Source organism: Pezoporus occidentalis, unplaced genomic scaffold (assembly GCF_034315485.1).
Source record: "Pezoporus occidentalis ecotype Australia unplaced genomic scaffold, CSIRO_AGI_Poc_V1 ctg24, whole genome shotgun sequence".
Lineage (NCBI taxonomy): Eukaryota > Metazoa > Chordata > Aves > Psittaciformes > Psittacidae > Pezoporus > Pezoporus occidentalis.
In genome coordinates this window covers 5,105,928-5,132,122 of record NW_026914285.1, presented here as the reverse complement: position 1 = coordinate 5,132,122, position 26,195 = coordinate 5,105,928, and the positions used below count along the sequence as shown (strand labels likewise).

At 40.8% G+C, this 26,195-nt stretch overlaps 1 long non-coding RNA gene across 1 annotated transcript in view; it reads left to right on the top strand.

The window, feature by feature from the left end:
- The window catches only part of LOC134165492 (uncharacterized), an 81,841-nt gene that overhangs the window by 13,884 nt on the left and 41,762 nt on the right, over positions 1–26,195 (top strand). Inside the window, exon 2 of the long non-coding RNA XR_009965561.1 lies at positions 25,030–25,238. This is a non-coding gene — a long non-coding RNA (uncharacterized LOC134165492). The remainder of the gene's footprint in view (positions 1–25,029; positions 25,239–26,195) is intronic.

Below are 26,195 nucleotides of genomic sequence, written 5' to 3'. Positions count from 1 at the left end.
GGCATTACCAAGTAACTTCTAATAAAACTGTGCCAGCTGAGTTCTCTTTTTCCTTAATCTTTTATAAGCCTTTCCTGAAACGACATTGCTCAAAATATGGCTAACATCTCTTGAAGTCATAAACTTTCCTTTTGGCTATATGACTGAGCCACAGCATTTGGGGTTTGTAAATTTTCAATAACTGGATGATTTGCATAGGCGTGTTATTTCTTATAAGTGGAGCTGGCAGTGCTGCCAATAGTTAGATTTGGCCAACAATTTCCCTTGTAAAATCCTGCTTCTGCTGGAGTAAATTATTTTTCAGTGCTCTGAAATGTCTTATGCCAGGCCTCTGTCTCAGGGTGAATACTTGCACTTTTATTTTACAGTTACTGATGGGTTTTTTTAACATTTCTGCCAAAACAGAAAAAAAAAAAGAAAGAAAAAAAGAGAAAAAGTCATCTGTTCTCAAGATAATTGTGGCATGATTCATTTTCCCATGTCCCTGAGTTCTCAAAAGTGTTCCACTGGGACAGGACAAGATCTTCAAGCTTTGTAGCATCAATTTGACTTCTGGACAGGGAGAGCCGTGTGTCTCCACGGAAAAACTGCTTTGCTCATGAAATTTTGTCAAAACGTGGTTAAATACAGAAGCCTTTGAAGCATCTCTCTTCTATTATGCTAATTTGAAACTCACTAGGGTTTCTTGGCGAATGCTCTGATGCTCCATCTCCATGGGTTCAGAGTTGAGTGCAAGATTGCATTCAGCAGTTTTCAGCACTGACGCCACAGCAGAGCCAGGACTGCAGCTGCTGGTGGCTCTCCTGGGTCTCACAATCCCTCCGTCAGTGCTGGGACTATCCAGCCTCCACATGGGGAGCAAAGGCATGGACTGGATCAGTGAGTTCTAGGGGAGAAAATGGATGAAGCTGATTTGATTGGGGGAGCAGGCTTAGGTTTCTGCAGCTCTCATTTGGGGGTTCTACTTTTTCTGAAACAGAAGCCCAGAGGCTTTGAAAAGCTCTTGAATTTAAGAAAAGCTCTATAACTGGAGCAAATTAGGATAAACCCATTAATTTCTCAAACCCATCTGCAAAGACTAGTTTTAAAAGCTGGGCTCTGAAAGGATGGCTCAGTTACAGCCCCAGAAATGAAGTGCAGTGCTTAAACTCATGCCAGTTCCCCCCTGCCTGCCCAAAAAAGGTTATTTTTATATTTTCTAATTGCAAGTGTTGGAAGGATTGGCTTATGATGTTTTCTGTCTAATCAAGTTCAGTAAATCAGTAAATTCAATTATATTTATCATGGTTGCAAGGCAACCGGTTGTAAAGGACCCATATGGCTTTAGGGTGAAGGATGGAAGTAAGAATACTCAAGGCAATTGTTCAAGTCTACAGAGCTGCTAATAAATTCTTGTGGGGTTGTTCAAGACGTCTGTCCTCACACAGGTATGGCAGAGGAAGAAAATATAAATCACTAAAGAGAGAGCAGTTTTCCAATGTGATGCAAAGATATACATCAGAAAACATATCTCATTACATTAGAGAGAAGTCATACATTCAGAGACATTCATAGGCCTAATGGAGAATTTGTCCAATCAAACATTTTACCATTACCATGGATTAATACCCATGGTCCTTGTGTTCCCAGAAAAAACTGATGATTTATGTCTGAGGTATTTTTTGCACGTGAAACATGTGGAGTGGTACTTCTCCTAACAAATGGCAAATATATGAGATGATAGAGTCCAATTGCTTTGGGAAGGAAACTCAGATGGATTTGATATCTGTTGTGTTGGGTTTATTTTTTAATAGGGCAGCAAAAAGACCACAATATTAGAAGGCTTCTGGGGAACAAAAATGCTTGTATCAGGGAACTGATGGAATGGTCAGCAGAGATAGGACCTGGGCTGTCAGAAACCCCTGGTGTTTGCCCCAGGTCTGCTCAGCTGGTCACCTCGCACAGTGCCACCATCTGCCCTGTGACCCTTTCCATTCTCACAGACAACATTGGTCCCAGTGAGAAATGGGTGTAAATCAGTGTCCTCCAAGAGAGAATAATGCAAGAAAATGAGCTTCAGGCATGAATTAGTTTTAATTTAGCTGTTGCAACCCATTGTTTCAGAGAACACGAGAACTGCTGTGTTATGTAGAGACCTGATCTATTCTGATCACAGCCTGACTGTATAACTCACACTGATAAATAGCTTCTTTTATACTAAACATCTGTGGGAAAGGCTGCTTCCCATGCTGGCCATATGCCTGCTAAATAAAACCCAGAGGAAATTGGCCAGGCAGTTCTGCATGCCATTCTGAGAGAGGTTAAGGTTCAGCAATGACCTCTGGTCCGTTGCCCCTTGAACTGATGGGGCTAGATGCACCATGAAGTCGGCACACTAAGTCTTCGCTTTGATATAGAAGTGCCTTGACCAGTTAGCTTAGTCTCCTTGTGACAGCAAGGATTAGCTGTCACAACATAGGAAATGTGGTTTTGGCGGCCAGAGTCCTGCTTTTCCTTCTCCATCAAAAACAGAGGCTGCAAAAATGCAGAGTAAGAAAAAAGAAAACAAACAAAAAAACAACCAAACAAAAATATTAGAAATGTTAAAATGCAGAAGCTAGGCTGAAATATTTCTTCAAGCTGGTTGATTTCTGGAAGGGAGTTTTATTAATAGTAACTTACCGGTTACATAATTAGTTGCACGCAGAAATCTGTAAAATTATAGACCAATATGTTCTTTTAATAAATGTATTCATTTCCATAAAATAACCAATGATCAGTTGTGAAGCAAATACTAACTATGCTCTAAAGACAGATGTCAGTGATGAATGACCCAATTAACCAGACTACAGAACTCTTTTAAAACCCTTTTTTCCACTCTTGGGAAATATCTTGGTGCTTTCACAATGTGTCCTATAAACCTATGAAAAGGACTGCAAATAGAAAAGTCACATTGCAGTATGATTTTGCAGTGCAGTGTTTGATGATGGAGAACAATGCGTGCTCAGACATATTGAGTGTGCCAGGGAGGTTAGAAAGAATTTCAAAGGACTTAAGTAAGTCTCTTGTGGACTTAGTAACACCTCAGACCTCTGATTCTTTAAGTGCTTTGGGCCCCATTTACTTCTACACACAATTAAACCCACTGAAGACAAATATGCAGTAGCCAAAGTAAAGTTTTTGTATAAATTTTGAGATGATTTGGTGTATATCTTTATGTGGTTTCTCCTGAAGTTGGGTACTTAGAAGTATTAAGTGAGAAATTCTGTTTAATTCAACTTGAAAAATGAAAATCAAATTTAATAACTTACAGATCTTCAAAGAAAGGAGGTCAAAAATTGAGGAAGGGAGTGCCTTGTTTAAACACAGAGATTTGCCTTGTCTGCCCTTGTGCAAATTTTCCTTAATGCTTGGTATTATCAAATTGTTTTTCCTCCAGAGAAGTGCAAAGAAACAGAAAATTTTAAAGAGGTTATTTATAGAAAGTAAATATTGAAATCCTTAGTACAAGAGCTTGCTGAGATGCCTGATTTTAAATGTCACTTGGGTCTTAAAAGAAAAAGCTTGCTTTACATGGCAGCCTAAATACAAAGCAAAGAGGGTTAGGGATGCAAAACATTTATTAGTGTATATATTATATATATTAGTTATTGCAAGTAACCTAGTAAGATCTAGGTTTATGAATAATAACTAGGTTAGAAACTAGGCTTATGTAACCTAGTGAGAAATAAGATTATGTTTAATTACTGATAAATTTTATCTATATATGTAAAAAGTGATTTTATTCTGTGCAAAAAAAAATCTAATTTGAGCAATTGCAGATCATCAGTTGTTCAGATTTAAGTGTAATGCTTCATTCAGCAATGTTACCCAACTCATAAGACATCAGAGAATGTACAGAAATGGGAGTTCTTGTCCTTCTCTGCTTGTGCTTGCTTTTGCAGGTATTAGTCAGATCTTAAACAATGCTTGTGTTTTTCATCAAAGATAAGCTCTTGGACAAACAGGAAGAGGGTGTAGTAAAAAGTAGACATAAACCATATACTTGAACTGCTGGCATACAGAGATTTTATTGCCCTTTTCTTTTATGCCTGTATCTGCAATATACCTACCGCTTTCTCTTTCATTGCTGTCTCTTGGCACTAATAAATACTATATAACACAGGGTATCTTCATGTTCAGACTGAAAATTGTTATGCAGCAGTTCTTTTGTTTGTGTGTCCTTTATGAGTTTGCACAGTTTGTTAGATACAGTTCACTTGCAAGTGATGGCTTCAGGAGAACAAATATCACGAGGAAAACCCAGTCTTTTTCTATATTCATCCAGCCAAGTAGCAACAAAATGTACCCAAAATGTGTGTTTCAGGTACATTCTTGAAGTAAAAAAGCTCTACCATTAACATGTGTGATCTGAGGATTTGAAAGCAAATCAACTGATACAAAAGCAACCATTCCAACTTCAAAAAACCTCACTGATCTGCAGAAGCACTCATTGAACCCCTCGGCAAGGAAGCTTTTAACTGTGGCTTTCTCATACAGCATATGGATACTGTACTGTAGATCAAATCCCCCCAGAGGCTAGAAATAATTCAGCCCTCTGAAGAATTCACTCTGGTAATAGAGAAATTCAGCACTTTGCCATCTCTTAATTTGTCTCTAATTTTGGCTCACACTTTTTTTCTATGAACAAAACTATGCAGTCTCCTGGAAGCTTTTTGATTTAGATGAAAGAGAGGCTCTGTCACAGTCTCTTTTCTCTGAAGTCTTATTTGTAATACCCTTTTTGTCTGTCTGGTTTGTTCAGACTTACCATTCATACTAGCATTTGTTTTTAGCACAGTAGCTCCTCAGGCTTAGTTGAATCCAGTATATAGCATTGTCATATATACAGAGTCCTGCTTCTTCATCTGCATAGTGCAATTACAAAGAACCTGATTTAAGCAGCACTGGAACTTGGTTGAGTTAATAAATCATATTAAAAGTTGCCAAAAAAATATTGCCTGCTTTAGTTGGCTGAAAGTTGTCTTCCTGTCCAGTTTTACATGTGGCCTTTTTACCTCAGTGGCAATTGCACCCTCAGACAAATGGCACTCAAAAATGTCTGGAGTGATTTACCTTGATTTTGTTGTGCTGAAGATGATTTTACTCTCCGGATGTAAGATACTTGCAGGGCAACAGAGCCACAGTAGGGTAAGTCCTGAGGTCAGACCTTGTGTTACCCTTCGTTTTCTAGCAGATTCTTTGTTGTTTTCTAGAGGTTGCTGCTACCACTTTAAAAACAATCATCCCAGGAATTTACTTTTGAAACAGGCTTCCCCTCTCAAAATCCAATTATACTACTTCAGCTGGGTCATTTTCAACCCCTGCTGCATTTTTTGGTTCTTTTACAGAGTTTATTAGAAAACATTGCCCTGCCGTGGGGAAAGCAAGGGGAGTTTTCACCAGTCTGACTCATGGCTCTGCTCAGGCGACCCTCGTGTCTCAGGAGTCTGGTGGGTTCCCTTTGGAAACCATGGGCAGGAGAGAAAGAGGCAGCCCCACAGGGGCCAGAAGAAGGCAACAGCTCCCCTTGGCCAGCCAAGGGCTGTCGACGCAGCATGAAGACTGAGCTGGACAGGCCACAGCCACCCAGGGATGGAGGTGAGAAGTAGTGTCCAGGAAATCCCCCCTGTCCATCAGGCAGAGCCAAGCTCATGCTTCCTGGTGTATGGCTGCTTAACCCCCCAGCATGCTGCCAGGGGTGAAAAGAGGCAGGGATGAGCTCCAGCTGCTGGACTTACCATCCATGACTCTGGCAGCACCTGAGCCCAGGCTGTGTTCTGCATGGGGATATCAGCTGAAAGGACTTGACGTAGTGGAGGTGGAAGGAATTGCAAAAGAACAAAGAAAAAGGATGGAGGATGTGGAAGTGGGAAACCAAACTTTATCATTCATGTTAGTTTAGATAATGGAGTAAGATTTAGTTTAGCAACAGGAGAAAAAAAACTCAGCACACCAGATGCCCTGTAACATTGCTTCTATCCCATCTTTGAAATCATTAAATTAGCAAAAGCAATTTGGAGTTAAGGTTGGCAACTAGTATCAAAGGTGCCCTTTGATCACCTTTGCACTATATTTGAGGGGAGGGCATGGTGTTAGTGCAGAATCCTTGGTGTCACAGATGCCATGAAATGTGCCCACAAGCAGTGTGACTGTAAAATGGCATGCCTGTATGGTTGAGGTACACGATCCAGGAGCAAGTTCCATCAGAATTGTCAACTGAATTCCATAAGAAATCATTTCAGTTTAAAAAGAATAAATATAGAAGACTTAATTAATCAAAAAATAAGCCCTGAAGCACTTCCATACAATTTGTCCCTCTGGTAGTGTTACTCTTAAGTGTCAAATAGCATTTGTGTTGTAACCATGTATAAGGACCCTCTTGTTACTGACAGTAACAAGAACAGTAACGGACCATGTGGCCTTCATCAAAAAAGTGGTCTTCTTTTCTTAGAAGACATTAGGAAGTTTTCAAATATGGTGGAGTTAAATGCATTCCCTAGCTTCAAAATAAAGGGCAGCATAATTTGGGGCAATCTGTTTTTCTGCTGTCTGCAGAATCCAGGTTTAAATTGGGATTATTTAACATAGATTTTTTTTTTTTTTAATTGAAGTCTTATATTTGTCTTTCAAAGACTTCTTGGTCTTTCCTAATTTAGTCCTGACAGTGGATGTTAGTGGGGTGCTTCATGCCACAAGTGCCTGCCTAGCTCCTTGTGAGCTCCCAGCTATGCAGGGTGACAATGGGCACTGCACAGGCTGAGATACTGTGGGAGCCTTTCGGGAAGCCTGGAGGCACCAGCTGGTTCTGGCAGAAGTACCTGCAATTTGGGAAGGTGCCATTTCTCTACTTTTTGTCGGAAGGCTCAGCAAATAACTTGTTGTGTAACGTTTTGCATTACAGCACGGCTTTGCAGTCAGTACCATGCTAGTCAGCAGAAACAGTGAAACAAATCAAATGGAGAGGCTTTTGGACCCAAAATACGCATTCGTTTCTGTTGTGAAATCCTGTATAAATTTCCTTAACCATTGTGCCACACACAGCGAGGGACGGTGAGGATGTGTGTTTCTGACAGCTGTCGCTGTTTCTTGCTTCAGCACAGTTTTTTATCTCTACAGCTGGAAAGAGGCTTGAAGTTTATAAAATGCCTGAATCTGGGTCAGGAAATATTTCTGCTTATTGCAAGTCGATTTCCCCATGCAATGTGTGCTGGAGGTGTTAACAGCAAGATGTTGCTGCACAGCTGCTGAGGCATTGCTCTCCAGTCTGATAATGAGCTCTTTGGAGGCTGAGAAGAAAACTCTGGGGCAAAGCTGCCAGGCAGGCAAGCAGCCCCCTAATAACTAATACTTTTCTGTGCTCCTGCTGTCATGTACGTGTTAACCTGAAGGAAAAGAACATGCATCACAAATGCGTGCATCTGAAGGGGCAACTATCAGCACACAGGAGGGGAGAGGGACATGCAGGACACTTGGTGTGTGACCAATACATCAGTCACGGCCAGGGTTTCCTGGCATCCCATTTCACTGATCCCCTTTCTTCCTCTCCTACCATCACATCGCACAGCAGCATGGTAAGGTCCTCACCACAGTAATGTTAATTCTTATACCACAGGAAGACAGATTTGACCTGATCCCTTGCAAATCCTGAAAAACAGCGTGTTAAATAGGCCCAGCTGGGGACTGGGATGGTGGGAAGGAAATACGGACTCTGCTGCAGCTTGTGTGTGTCTTAGAAACACCTTCCAAGTTATAAACACTGTCCCTTAGGGAGTCTGGCACTCTCATTGCGAGGGAAGATGTTCACAGTTTCATCCCCTGAGCTGTGGGGAATAATCCCTGGCAGTTTCTCCTGCTGTTTTCCCAGGCAAAACCATGAGGCAGTTTTACATTGGTGTTCCTGAGCATTTAGTCTTCTCTAGACCTCACCAGTTTTGGAGGTGGGACAGGCGTTTGATGAGGAAGTTAGCAGTTCAAGAGGAGTAAAGTTTGCCCCTGCCTCTATGCTCCTAGTTTTGGGTTAGTGCTGGGCTTAACAGAGCCATCCTCAATATTGTTCCATGGAAGCAGATGTTACCACATACAGTATTTACAGTTTCACCAGCCCTGTAGTATAGCTCTTGCTCTCCAGCCCACCCCCTTTCTCTCCCGAAAGAAAACCTCTGAGGTTTGTTCTTATTGTCCCAATCAGCATTTGCTGTTCCCATCCTAAAGGCAGCTATATTTCCCTACTGCATGAACTGCATGTTTTTATATCTGTTCATTTTGTACAGCATTTATCTCTTGAGATTAAAAATACACCAGAAATCAAGATTTGTAATGTTGTTGTGATTGTTTTCCATTTTACAAATTGCAAACAGTAAATCACTTAGTCTCATTCAATAAATCATGTCATCCAATCTATTTTGTTTATTCTGTCTCTTAGTTCACCTTGGCTCCCTTTTGATTCCAATCATATGAAAATGCTCAAAATCATATACTGGCTTGAAAATGGGACGTTTTTCAAAAAGAAATCTTTATTGCTGAGTCTAACAAGAAATACTGCTGCATATGGGTGTTTGGTTGCACATATATTAGAACATGATGTAGAAACAGATATTTTGAACATAAGGGAGTTAAGAGTTGAAGTTGTCAAATATTTTACTTTTTTTTAAATTGTTGTTTTTAAAGACAAATTGTCTTTTTAAAAGCTGTGGCATGGAAATGCAAGGAATACGTCTTTTTTCCCTGTTCTTTTTATTTCTCCCCCTCTCTTAGGTATGGTCACACAAAATCTGGCTTTGGCTCAATCCCCTTCACTGATCTAGTGAGGTCAAAAATATAATGCAGGTTACCAGTGCAAGAAAGAAAACTGTACCTCAGAACCCTCAAAAGACAGTCAGGATGCGCTCTGGGATATGGAAAACTCAGATGTACAACTGTGAGAAAGACACTGGAGCCCACCAGCTGCCCTGAGTTAGGTTATGGAGGACTGCCTGCTATTTTATGAATGGAACATGAACTGTATGCATGTGTCTGCGTGTCCGTGTCAGGGCTTTTGTCTGTGAGCTTGGTCACTGTTTCCATTTCAGAAGAAATAAGATAAATCCTTTTGACACTATAGCTCTTTCTTCTCTTGGGTGTAACTCATGGTGAATACTTCAGATTTGGCAAAGAGTTTTGTCTGCCTTAGAACTACATTTCTCAACAAATAAACTATTTGCTGGTAGAAGTCTGCCAACTCAGGGCTGCAAAGGTTTTTACACATTTCAAACCTGAATTAAAGCCTGTGTAGGTTTTTTTCCAGGTCTGTGTTGTTCTAAGAAAAGATATGGCCTCTCTCAGCAAGCCCTCCCTACCATCATGGTTCTGTATCTGCATAGAAGTAAAAATATGCATGCCTTTATTTCTGTAATGTGACAAAAATGTTTATCATATGCCTTGCTTCAGCATTTTAGAAGAGGTTTTGTTTTTGTTTCTTTTTTTTTAAGTTTTAAGGAATAAATAGATGATAGTTTATTACCATAATCTGTTAGCCTTGGTAAGCAAATAGCTCTTGAAAAATCATTCCTCTAGGCTGTATATGCATTTTATGTTTTTCTGCATGCTTCAGAAAGTTAACGTGAGAGTTGCTCTTTGCATCACTAACAAGTCAGGGCAGGACCATCCACTTGCCACTGTTAAAACGTTCTACTTTGTGCAGCAAATTCTTCAGGGGTAATAGATCTGTGTTATTGATTTCTCATACTTTTTTTTTTTTATTCTTTCTTTTTGGAATTCTCATCCCTTGACAAATGCAACATTTTCCACTTCCATTCTCTGTGAGGTTGAAGAGTAAGCTTTCAGAGGCTTGTTAGATATGCAAAGGTGAGGAATCTATGCAGAACAGTGATGTATTCTGTGCTAGCTGAGAAAAGCCAGAGGCTGACTTGTTTCTGCCAAACCATGTCGTGTGGTAGGCAGTAGGATAGGAACATGATGGAAGCAGCACAGCACCCAGAGACATATATTTCATGGGTTTCAAAGGCATGTCATCATTTCGTCTAAATTGTGACAGACTAATGTCTTGCTTGCTGTAAGCTGAATGAGGTTACAGTAGAGTTTTGAAAAGAAGGACCACTATGAGCCTGTTTGTGAAGAAATGTAAACCCTGACAAACCAACCAAACAAACAGAGGTGGAAGACAAGAAAAAAAGGAGAAAGTAAAAAAGCTGAAGTGCTGACTCCTTGGATCTGTTGAGTAATACCCACTCACGCACTCATTTTCATTTTGCTGTTTCCTTTCTCATGCAGTATCAGGCTTCTTCCAGAACAGACAGTTTGCTGAGATTGTATCCAGGGGGTTCTTCTGCTGTTGCCTGAGAAACCTGGGCTCAACAGCAGCAGAAACTCTTAAAGGAGGGTCAGATACAGGTTCTTAATTAGGTTGTCTGAGGTTTGGGTTGTGGGTTTGGGGGGTGGTGGTGGTGGTGGCTTTAAGTACATCTTAAAAGAATTCTAACTTTTACAGTAAAAAACTTAAGAAACATGTTTCATCTGAAAGGCATTTATTAGACTTCTCTTTACATTTACCTGCAGCAAATAACAACATTGTGTATATTATTTTGGATGTGAACATCAAGAGCTCTGAAAGAACAGAATAAGACATTGAGAGTGCACTGAATGATCTGTGGGGATTTGGTTGTTGTTTGTTTTTTTTTTTACTGGGGACAGAAAACTGAGCAGATGCTCTGAGTTCTTAATTTTGCAGATGTAGATACTTATACGTCAAATAAAACTAAAGTCAGCCCTGTTCTCTTTCGGAGACAGAAGGAAGAGGTGTGGAGTCCAAGGGCTATGGCAGTCCCTGTCATCTCAGTGGTTTTGCTCAGTGACATCTGTTGGCCACCTTAGTGGGCAGCAAGCAGCAATGGAGACAGCAATACCTCTAGTACAGAAAAGCCCAGCTGGCATAAAGTGATTTATTCACTGACTAAGGGAAGCTGGGGTGTGAGTTTTTCACCCAGATCAGACTGCTGAAACATCTGTGAATTGCAGATAAGCAGCTTGCAAGTCCCTAAAGTCATAGGTGACTTTTCGTTCTGGTGTGAGACAGGGAATGAATGCCTTTCCTTTCCTTTATGGATTCAAAGGACTTCTCAGAAAAAGTGTAAAAACTGCTCAGAAATTATATTAATGCACAGGATTTTTTTGGATTAACTTTCAGACCAAGCGTACATTTACCACTCACAATGAACTTTGGCAGTGGAATGAGCTTATTACTCAAAAGCAGGTTGAACAAATTAGAATTTTTTGGTTTCCCTTCAGCAGAACCTGGACAGCAAAACTCTCCTTGACTAATCAATCAAAGTGTAGCATGGCCATCATTATCTGCATATGTATAGCACCTAATTCAGTAGCACCTGGGTCCTGGGTGCAGGCAATAGTAACAGTGCATCTGTGAAGAGGTTTGCAGGTTCTGAAGGGATCATCTGGGCTTTCTGAGGCAGTGTCATCTGCTATAGCCAAGTAGGGGTTTGTCAGACTAGTCACTACCAGTGGTGGATGCTCTTTCTCTGCAGCTTTTTTTAGCAAAATAATCTGAATACATGTTATTTGGTAAACATCAGCATCCAATGTTTATTTTATCAAAACAAAAGCTCCTGCATTATTTGTAAAACTGTAAATAAAGCAAAAGGTTCCTTTGCATTGAAATTTGATTCATTATTTGCTTGAATGACTGCAGAAACAGCACAAAAACCCTGGCCATGAATATGAAGCATATGATAAGACAGACAGATGTTCTTCTATTCACTTCTGCTCACTGGCGTCTAATTGCTGAGCTGGTTGCTCTTCAGCAACCAAAGGTAGTTGCATGGGAAGTTAATGATAGAAGCATGGCTTGTAAATCAAATATGAAAAAAGGCAAGGTGGACATTAGATTTTCCTGGTTAATTTTCACCTAGGGCCCTCAAACTGCTGCCTACTTGTATATTTTGAAATATCTGGTCACAATTATGCTCTGCTATTTTGACGTGTAACCAATAAAATACATTAGTGCAATCTCCACATGGCAAACAGTAGCAAAGGAAAGTTCAGAGGAGAGTTTGGGATAGATAGGCAGTAATAAATTCCAAGCCCAGGACATCTACACGCACTGCACAGAGCTTCCTGAAATGGGCCCAGCTGGTGTCTAGTCAATGGTGGTTGCAAATGGCTGCAATGCCCTTAGCTGTGCAGGGAAACAAGTCCCAGAAAGACATGCACACAGCTCTAGCGGCAATGTGTTGGCCATTTTAGCATTCTTTCACCTGTAGAATCAGCTGGATATTACAACAGACTGAATCCACTCATTTGTCTAAGTATATCCAGTACAAATTTAATTAACCCTCAGAAATAAATAGATCATAGAATGGTTTGGGCTGGAAGGAACATTAAAGATCATTTAGTTCCAACTCCTCACCATAGGTAGACCCCTTCCACTAGAGTAGATTGCTCAAAGTCCCATCCAGACTTTTTTTTACCAGCAACCACTTCTTCAACTTCTTTTTTTACTGTTTGGGTTGTTGGTTTTCTTTTGTTGTTGTTGTTGTTTTGTTTTTTGTTTTTACCAGCAGCAAAAGAATGCACATATAACGTTTTTATGTTCCAAAAAGAAGCTGCTGTAGTTCAAAGCTGCTCTTAGTTCAAAGCTGTAGCACCGACACGCTTGGCTCCGCAAGTGCTTCGTTAAAACCCACATCGAATTGTCAGTCAAATTAAAAGCTATTTCGTGCACTCACAATGGGAAGGTATGAGACCCCCAAGGGCGTCTGGCAGAGCAGCAGGAGGGCAGAGCACCCTCATTTCGAATGGGCCCGGCTGCTAGGAGGGAGCACTGCAGCCGGGGGGCGGCGCTGCGACAGGCGGCCGCTAGGTGGCAGGCAGTGCACGCCTCCAGCAGCCTCAGCGCGGCCTCAGGTGCCGGTCCCGGCCCCCGCCTCCGCGGCCGGAGAGAAGGAGATGGAAGCCGAGCCGTGTGGTGCGGTCTGAACGTTATACGGTGTAAACCGTCTCTAACGTGACAAACCTGATCTGCATCTCAGAAGCCTTTGGAATGAAGGCTGCGAGGGATTTTTAGCTCACCTTCTGTCGAAAACTCTGATAAACGTCACGTGTGTTGAGTAAATTTTAAATGCACATTTGCAACGGGTAAGTAAATCAATGTTCAGTTGCAGTGAAACATTTAATTTACTTGATGGGAGGACAGTCCATTCATATATCTTTCATTAGATCTAAGAATCTGTCATTCAATATCTGACTTGGCTACATGTTTGTGTGTGATAATGAAGTTCGGTTTTACCTTACCACATACCTAAACAGGAATGAGTTAGACCTGTTTTGTTGGTGGTTGCCTGATCCGAGCCCACTGCCTGCCTTTGCTGCAGTGGCTGTGGGGCCCTGGATGTGGGTCCAGCCTGGTCTCCATGTTCCTGTTAGTGGTCATGAGCCCTGTGCTGTTAAAGAGGTGAATCCCAGCCCTGCCCCACTGGGTGGGCAGAGGAGGGAGCCCATGACCACCCCGAGGCATCTCTGGGCCAAACCCAGGATTGATGGCCACTGCTCATGACCTCCTCCTCAGACAGGCAACCCCTGACTTCAACAATGCGCCTGAGCAGGGGGTAAGGGCCAAAGGAGCCGGAAGCTCACTTTTCTCTGTTGGGAATGTGGTCTGTGGGGCTCAGTGACCCAGCATGTGGCAGGGCCAGGTGGCTGCTGGCCACCATATTGGCTTCTTGGGGACACCTGCCTGGCCCGTCACAGGAGCACTGAGCTAACATGGAAGTGTTTGAGATTGGCAATGTCATGGCGAGAGTCCTGGTTCAGGCCCTGGTGACTTTCCTCCCTTTGGCCATCCTTCTGTACCACTTAGTGACCCTTGGGGTGGGGGCTGCCTGTCCCAGTAGCAGCCAGGCATGTCCATACTGTGCTTGCATCAACAGAAACCCACCAGGCTGCTGCTTCAAAGAACTGGTTCAAGGAAAATGTTAAAAGTCAAATAATAACGCTAAATGTTGAGGTATAAGGATTTAAGATAGATTCAGAGATATTCATTTTTAATATCAATGAGGACTTCCTTGGTGAAATAGCATGGCCTCCAGTTTAACACAGTCACTGAATTCCCCTGAACTCATTTGCGCTTCAAGTTCAAAATGAAGCATAATGAGCTATAAAAGTGCATAATTAGATGGCCCATTTCATCTTATATAAACTGGTCATATCAGCCTCCTTAGCCCTGCTTAGCGAATTAGATAATTAAGAATAATAAATGATTGGCAGGCTTGGACTTTTGGGGGTTTAGTTTACTTACTCCATATGGTAATGCATAGTAAAAACTGAGCTATTCCATGCTTTTTTCAGTATTTTTGTTTTCTAAATACTAAAGGTATTGCTGCTGGAGAAAAGAGAAGGTTTTAAAAGAATATCAGAATAAAACATGTAGCAATAGCCTTCTGGGAGATCCAAAAGTTGCATGTGAACTTTGAAGGGGCTCCTATCTTAAGTGCTGGGACTGCTTGCTGTAATCTGGATGCTTAGGAAAGCTGAGGGACAGCTTCTTCCCCTCTCAGTTTTAGAGTAGGTTATGGGGGGGGTTATGTATTTGGTGTGTGTATACTGCAAAATAATGCATAGTGGCATATCCTATGGTAATTACAGTTCTGTGGAAGGTTATGCCATTCTGCCAGTTTATATACACTTTCCCAGGCTTGCATTTCAGGAATAGCAGGCAGCAAAAAAGATTTCCATTAGGATTTTTCTGTGGGGAACTTATATTCTAAAGCCTTATTTACTCCATTATTACACCTACATTTCCTGATCTAGTGAAAGGTGTCCCTGTCCATGGCAGTGGGTTTGAGCTAAATGATCTTCAAAGGTCCTTTCCAATGCAAACCATTCTATGATTCTATGATGGGTTTCTTTATCTTTTTTTTTTTTTATTTTTTTTTATTCTTAACTACTACTTTTGAAAATGTGCTTTTCCTGCTCTTTTAGACTCAGTTGCCATTTGTGCTAAGTTCGTATCTCATGTGAGCCTGCTATATTGCATATAGGCTAAAGAAGTAATCAGATGTTTGATAGCCATACTTTGTGCTTGTCAGCATTTCAACATTACCCTTCCAATCCATTCCAAGAGGTGACAGACATCCTGTGACATCATAGTCAGCTTCCTGACCATCCTGGATGCCACTGCATTTGTTTTAACTGAGTAATATTTTAACTGAGTAAATATTGAGTATTGAGACTACTTCTTTATTCAAAAACATTGCTGAAGAACAGCAGTCATGCTTTTTGTTCTTGGGTCATCTCATCCTCTGTCTGTCCCTTGCTAACGTATAAGGTAGCTTTTGAACTATTCATTATTCTCAGGAGCAAGATGAAATGAGTAAAAAAACAATATATATATGTACAGCATTCTGTAGCAAATTTCTCCTGTCCCCCACCTCCCCAAAAGTATTTATACATTCAAATATTTCTGAATTTAAAGGTTGAAACAAAGAACTTCTTATAATTTGCTTTGATAAACTGAAAATGAAATATTTTGACTTTTCAGTTTGAAACAATATTTGGTAAAATAACCTCAGAATGTGTTATTTTCACCTTCCCACCTTCATTAAAGGGCTGGTAAGGCTGCCCACCAGTCAGTCCCCACCTTTCTTCCCCAGCATCTGTTCTTGTCTGCAGATGATTTTCTTTGGAGTTGTAGGGAAAGTGACTGAGTGATAGATGAAACCTACTCTCTTGCTGGAGTAGTGATTTCTTCCATACAAAGACATTCAGGAATAATTTAATGTTGGACTAAACAACTAATCCATCAAACTCCTGTTCATCAATCTACATAAGGGATGCCAGGACTATCGCCGTGAAGATGCTTTCAGCATTGACAGAAGGGAAACTTGCTGAAATACGAACTTTGTCGACAGAGCTGGCTCTCCCTGATACATACCCAGCACCAGTAATATTCAGAGGATTGATGTATTCATTCTGCAGTGCTACAGAAATCTTCAGAAAGAAAAAGCACAAGGGAGGATGGCAGTGAAACACCTGGAAGTGTTAGTGGTCTGTTGGGAGGCACCTTTCCCCTGTCCACCTCTCTTTGATGCTAAGAACAACACTGGTATTAGTTAGCAGTTACAAGAAAATCATGTAATGCATTTAAGCATAATAATAATTTTCTAAACATTTGATAATTATAGCATCCATCTCCAAGCTTATTACATAGGAGAAGTGCCTACAGAAATAAACTGTGTAATAACTTACATGGGACTATATTGAGAGGCACATGTTAAAGACCTGGGAGTCCAAAGCTATTTATTTACTTACCACCCAATCAAGAAAGTTTGGTGTTTGTTGTTGTCCTGGGTTCAGCAGTAGCAGTCATGTTTCTGCTTCTTGGTAGCTGGTGCAGTGCAGTGTTTTGACTTTCGGCCTGGGAACAGGACTGATAGCGATGTTTTGGTTTGGCCAAGGACTTTGTGAGCCTTATGCTCTGCCAGGGAGGAGGGGAAGCCAGGAGGAAGCAGAGACAGGACACCTGACCCAAACTGACCAAAGAGGTATTCCATACCACAGCACGTCATGCCCAGGATGTAACTGGGAGTTAGTCGGAAGGGCTCGAGACTGCAGGGTTGGAGGAGGTATCGGTCGGAGCTTGGTCGGGCTTGGGGGGCGAGTTATCGGTCAGCTGGTGCTGAGGTGTTGTATTCTCTTCCCTTATTATTTCCTTTATCATTGTTATCATTGGTGGCAGCAGTAGTGATTTGTGTTATACCTTAGTTACTAAACTGTTCTTATCTCAACCTGTGGGAGTTGCATTCTTTTCGATTCTCCTCTCCGTCCCTCCGAGAGCAGGGGGAGGGCAAGAAAAGGGGGGGAAGTGAGCGAACGAATTACCTGACTGGGTTTAAACCACGACAGTTGTGTACTCTCAAATGCTTGGTCCAGTCTGTACTGAGATGACTCTAGTAATGTGTCTGCCTCTTCTGTTTTGGAAACAGATCTACAGTTCGATAAGATGTCTTAAGTTTTCTTATAATAATTGCTTTCCTCTTCTTGGCACTCCAGCTGTTTACATCAGCAGAGCTGAGAGAAGGCCTTCTGAATGTTTTTGTAACTTGGCAAGTGCAAAGAGGCAGCTTTGTTCCAAATTGGGAGGAGAAATAAATGCATTGCTTAACCAAAATGGCTTTGCTCAAGGAAGAAATTGGTGGTTTGAAACTGTCAGGTCACATCTAGTCCCATGTAGTATTTCAGAGGGTTGCTTATATGACTGACTTCTAAGCAAATGGGCATGTAAGACTCCCAGTATAAAATTCTGATGGATGAGAACAGATCATTTTAAACATAATGAGACAGATGCTAAAACCAAAAATATTTTTTGAAAGAGAATTTGATAGGGTTGTGGAGAAGAGAAAGTTCAAACTAATTAATATGATTTGACTAATACTGAAAATGAATGTAAGTATATTTTCTACAGCTGTTTGTTAGTAAAATGGCTGATCAATTTGATCAAAAGGGAAAGCTTAGGGACAGGAAAGAAAATGGAAAAAGTAGCATATATTTCTGGGAGTCCATTTTCAAAGACAGCTGTTTCTTACGGAAAATCCTGCAAAACTCCTGTGTGAATCTTCCTTTCTCATGGTTTCAGATGAAGGTTGACTTTGCTGTCTTGAAGCATACACACACAGAAAGTGATCCTTGTGTTACAGGAAGGTTATTTTTATAAGCTGAACTGCTCTCATATTCGGCTGATTACAAGAGCTCCCATGCCAAGCCCCACGACCTCCCTTGCATAATGCTTAATATCTGCAACTGCTTTCTTCTGGCAGAGAAAAATACAGTGGGAACTGTGGATTTCAAGCTCACTGAGACTAGCGAAAACCTTCCCACTGATCTGGGACTAAGGATGAGGCCCTAAATTAGTTAAATGCATTAAAAATGAACCACATTAGTAAGTTAATATGGTGAATTTCATGCCATATCAATGGAGATAAATAAAATCTGGTCTCTTTAATTTCATCAGCTTTCCTTCCTGAAGAGTATACCTTTTCCAGCTTCACTGCAGCAAGGCTGATCTACTACATTCAGTGTATTGCACACACCAGTGGATCCATGTATTTGACCATTAAGGCCACAATGTTTAAACTCGGCTGAATACGATGAAACAGCAATACCATGCCCTCCTCAGAACAAGACCTATTGCTGCAGTGATCAGTAGAGCATTCAATGCCATCTCTTACTACAGTGAATGCCAAATAAATATCACAGTCCAGCGCAACCACAACTGATAAATATTGACCACTGAACATCTTCAGATGAAATGTCTGATCTGAGAGGCTGTTTTAATGATGGGATCTCTGTCAGTGATGAGGGGAAACAGCCTGATGAGTAAATCAGAAATGAGCAGAGAGCAGAGCTCTGCTGAGCACTGAGTGTGGGTATGGCAGTACCTACATGTGTAGTGTGTGCCTGGGCTGCATGACTGGTGTGGGCACAGCTCGGGACAGAGGCAGGGATGTTGCAGGAAGATGTCACACTTGCCTTCCATGCCTAATCGATGGTTATGAGGTGGAAGTAGGAGTGCCTCACTTTTCAGTTCCTCAAGCTAAGTAGGAAATAGCTTCAAGCCTCTGATGTTTGTAGGTGTTCGCCTTTACTTCTGGGATGCGTTAATGACAGAGTCATTAACAGCCTTATGTGAGCAGTAGCAAAGTAGGCCTGCCTGCCTTGGCCATGTTAGCATTTCTCCACAGGCAGTCTGCATGACACAGCTTCATCTCATCTCTCTGTCCTGCCTTGTGACACAGAAAGATTTGTATTCAAGCTGGCAGAGCTCTATTATCAGTATTTCTACTGCTATAATTTCTCTCTTTTAAAGCAATTTTTTTCTGAAATTATTGTAATTTGAAAATCATTGGATTATTTAATTTTTTAAATTAATTTAATTTAATTAATAATTTAATTAATTTAATTAATTTAATTTAATTAATAATTACTATATTAATAAGTACTAACATGCATTTGGATTTGGATATTGACTGCATTAATAGCATTTCATATTCTGTTGATTGTTTCTGAACAGGCAGCTATTCGTTAAAGCTATTTCTTTGAAAGAGTGTGTTTCTTTGTAGTCACCTCATACAAATATTTAGTAGTAAATGATACCTTAAAATTAAACACGTGTCAGTTTGTGCACTAATTACTGGTATATAGCAAAGACTTTCATAACATTACTCATTCAAAAATCTTCGTACAGTTACAAAATGGAGCCTGTATAAAATGTGAAGACACTCTTCTGCCTACTGAAATAGTGCTGAATGCTCAGTGTTTCCTAGCATCATGGTACAGTGGGAAGCTACTGGATACTTCAGAGAGACTGGAATTTGTCCAGGCTTTAGTACTTTTGAAATGCTTAATAAGAAAAGACCCATGTTCTACTTAGCCCATTTACAGCTCATACTTCAGAGAGGGGATGAGCTAGAATCAAGTTAGATCCACTTGTTTTAAGTACATACCATTGTACTCAGGTATTTATACCTCTCCTATTGTGTATATATTGGTGGAGTTGCTTCATTTTCCACCTGCTTCACTTTATTTATATTGAATGTCATCTACCCTGATGATTTTTTCTTTTAAATAATCTATTGATCTTAATATCAGTACAGTTCTCCTGGGTGATTTGTGATATTAAACTGGATGATCAGGGCACTAGAGGATAGTCCTGGCAATCAGTGCCATGTACGAAGGTAGCTCTGAGCAGAGTACTGCACCACATGTTCTGCAGAGATTCCTTCCAACCCAGATTATTCTATGTTTTAATGATTCTGTGTTGATTTGCCCCATGGGCAAGTTTTATTTTGAGCTCTGAGTTTAGATTTTATTTGGATTCAGGCATTGCAATGATTAGACACTGTATTTCTTGCTCAGTATTGCTGATTTTCTACATTTAAAAGAATATAAATTAATTCCACAGATAAAATTGACATCTTAAATGTAGATTCTATTAATAAGAAAAAATGTAATTCTTGACGTAGTTAAACTGTAGCAAAAGTACAGCTGAAAAGTTCCTACTTTGGCTCTCAAGTCAGAGACTTCTTTGTACTCTGTTGTATTATGGAAAATAAAATGTTTTTCAGCATACAGAATAATTTTTACAAGTCAGATAGGTTATACAGGCACAATGACTGTCCTTGTTTCTTAACAAAGATATCTGATGCTGGTACCTATTGAGTCTAGAAGTATCTGAAAATTTGGCCTAGCAAACACTGGGAATTTTGTGCCAAGTTTTTCCTTCCCTCCTGCTTGGAAAGGTGAAACTACCTCCAATAATCCCTGAGGAACTTTTGTTCAGTCTGCTGCTACATTGCCTGAGAAGGGGAGCTAGCCTTTCTAGCTAGGAAAAACAGCTATGAGAAAGATATCCTAACTATTAATCACTTACTGGATCTCTGGTGGGTTGTTTCAGGGTCCTTTTCTTTCTCTACACCTTCTCTCCTAAGAGTGTTGAAGGATGGGTGCATGAGGCTGATAACCCACCAACCAGAGAGCATTGCCTGGGGAGATAGATGGTCCTTCTGACGTGGGACTGTTGGTGCATGTTCAGAGGAGGACCACGAAGATCGCTGTGGGCTGGAGCACCTCTGCTATGAAGACAGGTTGAAAGAGTTGGGCTTGTTCAGCCTGGAGAAGGGAAGGCTCTGAGGAAACCTTATAGCAGCCTTTCAGAACCTAAAGAGGGCCTAAAAGAAATCTGGACAAGGACTTTTTACAAGGGCAAGTAGTGACAGGACAAGGGATAATGGCTTTCAACTGAAAGAGGTGAAATTTTATTTAGGTATTAGGAATAAATTCTTTACTTGGAGGCTGGTGATGCACTGGAACAGGTTGCCCGGAGAGGCTCTGGATGCCCCTTCCCTGGCGGTGTTCAAGGCAAGGTTGGATGGCTTTCAATAACTTGGTCTAGTGGAAGGTGTCCCTGCCCATGGCAGGGGGTTGGAACGGGATGATCTTTAAGGTCCCTTCCAACTCAAACCATTCTGTGATTCTGATTCCTGTTCAATTTCTTTTGTGGTTTCTTATGTCTGTGTTGAAATTCACAGTCTCTGCATCTGTGCTTGCTCAGTTCTGCTGGCTACCTGAAGGGTAAAGAAATGTTTTATTAAATCCACATTGAAGAACAACCTTTCTTGCCCTTTTTTATCTGAGTTTGGTGACTTCATATTTGAAGTGAAGTCAAGCATTGTCATCTGCAGAAGTTTTGAATATTTGGTAACAGGGGAAGTGAGGTATTTGTTGCATGTTGCTCCTTGAGTCTCATTGAACACAGCCCTCCAGTCACAAGAGGACCTGTGGGCCTTGAACTGCCTCCCCCATTACTGTCCCATCCAAGGCTGGTCTGCACCTTCCTCCCTCCCTACCTGCAGCTTCCAGGCACAATGAGTTCAGCTGGTCCAGCCTCAGCTACAGGTCCTCCCTTTGGAGCTATGACAGTTGGCTAGGTGGCACAGGCAGCTTCTTCAACATAAAGCATAACAAAATCAGCATGAAGTGAAAGGCCAAGGTTAATAATTTCTTTTCCCTGAGCTGAACTCCATAGCAACAGCTGAGGCAGGATTTTTTTGTCCCACCTCTGCCTCCAAGCTTGCCAATGTTTCCCCTTGCAAAACTTCTGCAAGCCTTCTGGATTATACCTCCTCTTTTGTGCAGAGCCAGTTTTTAACAGATCATTTAGATCTTCATTCTCTTAGGTAAATCAGGACAGTCATAGGCAAGATGGAGGGTTTCTCTGTGGTTAACAACATGGAGGGGAGCACTCCTTGTGGAGTCCATGGCTTTCCCTTCCCTTGGGGTGCACTTAGGTAATCCTGTACAGCAGCCTTTTGTTTTGGCAAAGGGTTCTGCAACACTTAGCAGTGCAATCAGGCCAAACACATTATTCCTAAAAGCAGCAGAGATTTATAACACGCTTTTTTGGTTCACCCCAGTGCATGTGGAAAATCACACTACTTAGGTTTGTAAGCATACCTGCTGTTTGATTGACAGTACTGTGATTAACTCCACCAATTTTACCGAGTTTTAATGGCTGCACGTTTTGCTTTGTTATCATATCTCCTGGATCATGTGGATATGATAATCTCATTTACAAAAATAAAAATTTCCAAACCTCCTGAGTCTGGAAGGCAACTGGAAAGTAAGAACACATTTCAATGTGTAAAGTGGAACAGAAAAAACAGAAAGGTACTAATATACTTAAAGTAATCACATTTTCCTTTTGAAGGCAATAAGGGCGTGTGGCCATAGGAATGTACAAATTCATAGCTTGGAATTAGCAAGACTGAAATAAGGTGTTTCTTAGAGCTGGGTGTTTGGCTTCATTTGTCTGTTCAGAAGACAAGAAGAAAGCAAGATACTTGCCAACACAAAACTCTAGTATGGGAGGGATTTTGCTCTGGGTTTTTTTACAGTGCTTTTTGCAGGCAGCCCAAGATGAATTAAACATAGGGGTTTTTTATTTCTTTATTTTTATTTAGTGAGAGATGTATCTGAGGAAAGTGAAAAAAGAAATACCTCAGGAGGCTATAGAAAAAGGGCATTGCAATGTCTATTGATTGATAACCAGTCCAGAAAGTAATTGCACTGAATGCTTGTAAACCTCCTCAAAATATCACTAGAACAGAGAGAAGAGACAATAATGATGAATATCTGGTTGTCCAGACTACGATTTCAGTGTGGCTTCTTCAGTATTTTCTCAATAGGTCTTACCTGTTTGGCTTAGGTTAAGGTATTGAAAATGTTTCAGATGTGCAACATATGACTTCTGCTAAAGGAAAATTGACTCTGTTATTTGAAGGGTCCTTCCTATGGCTTTTTACCAGTCATTAAAGAAGAATACAGGCAGATGAACATGAAGAAAAATACTTAGTGCTACAGCTCCAGAATACAAAATTGAATCTAAATGCTTAAATGAACAGAATTAGATGTCATGAACTCATTTTTTAGCTGAATGTGGATTTCTTTATAATAAATAGTCCATCAAACTATATTCAAACCCTATCCTTTTTTACAAACATTTTATTATGGATTTTTTAAAAATTATTGTGTTATCACTGCAATGTAATGAAGTGCAGAAATATGTGCAGATTATCAAAGACCTTTCATAACTGGGCATAAATAGCGCTTTTGGAGAAAGTGAATGGAATCACAGCCATATCAGAATTCACTGGTCTGTCTCTTAATTTTATCTTAAAAATCAATTTTATAGACAATAAGAAAATCCTTGCAGCATACATTTGTAAGTAGTATATGCACTGTGCTAGAGGCAAAAGCCAGCCTCTAGTCTTGCAGTAGGACAGTGTCAGAAGTATTGTTTGATTTTTCCATAAGTGTCTCTGTGTATCATCCCTTGATGTCTATTCTAATATAGCCATTTATGGCATTGCACATTTTTTCCAGGAAATACTTTTCCTGCAGGGAGCTCTCTCTGGCATTATAAAGCAATGATGGATTAACCATCTTCCATAGTGTTTCTGCAAGTAGCAGTCAATGTAGTTTCAAATATGGAGAACTGCTATTATTCAACCTCCCCCTTGTCAATTCAGGGAATTTTTCTGTTGCTTTTTTATGACTTGCATAATCAGGGTGAAAAGTGTCGTGGTTTATACCCTAGCCAGACAGCTTGTTCACTCACTCCCAGTGAGTGGTGCCGGGCTGAGAGCAATCGAGGCCCCTCCCCCCGGGGCTCTCCCCTTCCCCGCTCCTGGAGGAACGGGGAGGAGGATCAAAAGAGTGCAACTCCTACGGGTTGAGACAAGAACAGTCCAGCAACCAATGTACAACACAAATCACCACCGCTACCACCAACTACAACAATGATAAGAGAAAATAACAAGGGAAGAGAATACGATACCACCGGCCAAGAAACAAGTCCCACCTGGAAGCCCGCGTCCTTCCGGGTAACTCCCAGTTACCCCTCACCCCGGGCATGACGTGCTGTGGTATGGAATACCTCTTGGGCTAGCCTGGGTCAGATGCCCTGTCTCTGCTTCCTCATGGCTTCCCCTGCTCCCTGGCAGAGCATGAGCCTCACAAAGTCCTTGGTCAGGGTAAACATCACTTAGCAACAGCCAAAAACATCGGTATCACCAGCACTGTTCCCAGGCTGGAAGTCAAAACACAGCACGGTACCAGCTACCATGAAGGAGAAACATGACTGCTACTGCTGAACCCAGGACAAAAGGAAAAGAATAGAGTTTCTGTGTGGATGCAAAGTAGGAACAAGAAGTATTAGGTTTTCACTGGAGTTCACCTATGAAATGGTGCACAACAAAGGGGTACTCATGTTTTAGTTTGTGATCCAAGGTTTTTGTATGCCATGGCTTTGGCAATTTCTCTAAATAGGTATGTATATACATCCTGTATTTCAGATAGCAGTCACTTTTTGAAATTTGGAGGGAAGGAGATGACAGTTTCTCTGCCATTTCTTCTTGGTCGTTTGGGGGGGTTTTGCCACACTTGTTTTTCTTGTTTTTCTATGGAAGTGAAGAGAAAGTGAGGTAGAAGGGAAACAATAAAAATTGACTTATGCGTAGCCGGTACTAAAAGCTTAGTAATTCATTCTGTGGGAGTATTTGCCTCCCCAAAATGTTCAGAAAGATTAGATTAAAAAGGGTTTATTTAGAAAACAATAAAAGGTTGGTGATCTCAGTTCTGACTACTGTGGTATGGAGCATTGATATTATGAACTTGCTCCAGATGCTGACTTTTCTTTCCCAGGTTTTTCTCAGCCCTTTCCGCATGGGTCTGACAAACATTTCTTAACAATCCACTGCAATCAAATACACAGATCTGTTCAGGAGAGGAGGAAGAATGCAACTTGTGTAACATTTTTATAGTTCCAGTGCCCTCCTCCCTTTGCGATTCACTGCCACTAAACAAAGTAAGAAAGATTCAATGGGTGAGATGACTTTGAGTTTCAAGCCACTGATGTCCACATCTTTTTACCCATTCCCTTCACAGGTCTACTGTGGAGACATACTGGAAATCATAAAAAGACCTGAACAAATCTATGGACCCATTTATCAGCCCCCAGAGCTGTATGGCAACTCCTGATATGCTCCAGATCTCCATCTGCAGTATTACCATGTTGGTAAGCATCCTGTAATAGCAATGTGCAAGCCTCAACAACATCCCAGATCAGCAGCAAACCTGCCAAAACAGCAAGCCAGGTCAATAAATGAGTGCCTAACTATTACTAATTTACACAATTGAAAATGTAAAGTTCCCAGAGCTTTTAAAAAAGCTATGAAAAGAGAAAGACAACATGTCTAGACGCTGATTTATTAAGAGGCAAGAAGGGAAAGGAAGTTTCCTTATACCACAAAGACTTAATTTCTAATTTTTGCACTCGTTATTTTTAAGATAGCCCCAAAACTGGGACAGTTACACAAAGCAAAACTATACAAGGCCACCACAACACAGATAGAGTAAGGCAGTTAGGGAAAATTACTTTTTTATCTGATTACTCTTTTTTCCTCAGGTCGGTCTGCTGATAAATTTTACTTGAACCTGAAATGCTCCTTAAACAACTTGAGAAAGTCAGTGGGCATTGGATGCAGATAGGTCGAGAAATCTCTAATGAGAGGTTAATACGTCATTGCTAGCTCATAGATGAGACTTGATCTCAGACAAAAGTATTCTTCCCTTCATGCAGAATATTTCATGCTGGTCCAATAACACTTCAGTGAAAATCGGCTCTTCCTCTCCTTAGGTGTTTTTCCATCCTAAAAGCAAGGCCATGTTTTCTTTTCAAGTTCTCCCATTTTGCACTTCTAACTGGCATACTTTCAAGCAAAAACCATCATGCTTCACTTTACAGCCTGTCTAAGTAGACTCAGTGCTTCAGGAAAAAGAGGGATTGATTTCAAATTTGCAGGTAACAAGTACTTAAAAACAGAACTGAAGGCTGATTTGAAGCTTCCAATCCAGTTAACTAAGAAAGATACTTTAAGCGAATGCTAATTGGCTTTCAGGAGTTGCTGATAAAATCTGTAAATCACTGATTACAAATATATGGGGAGGGTATTCCTTGTATCTGCAATTCATACTCAGAAATTTTCATTCTGTCTCTGCCAGAGGAAATATCTTTGTCCCATGTAAAAAATTATTAAGAGATGACACCAAGC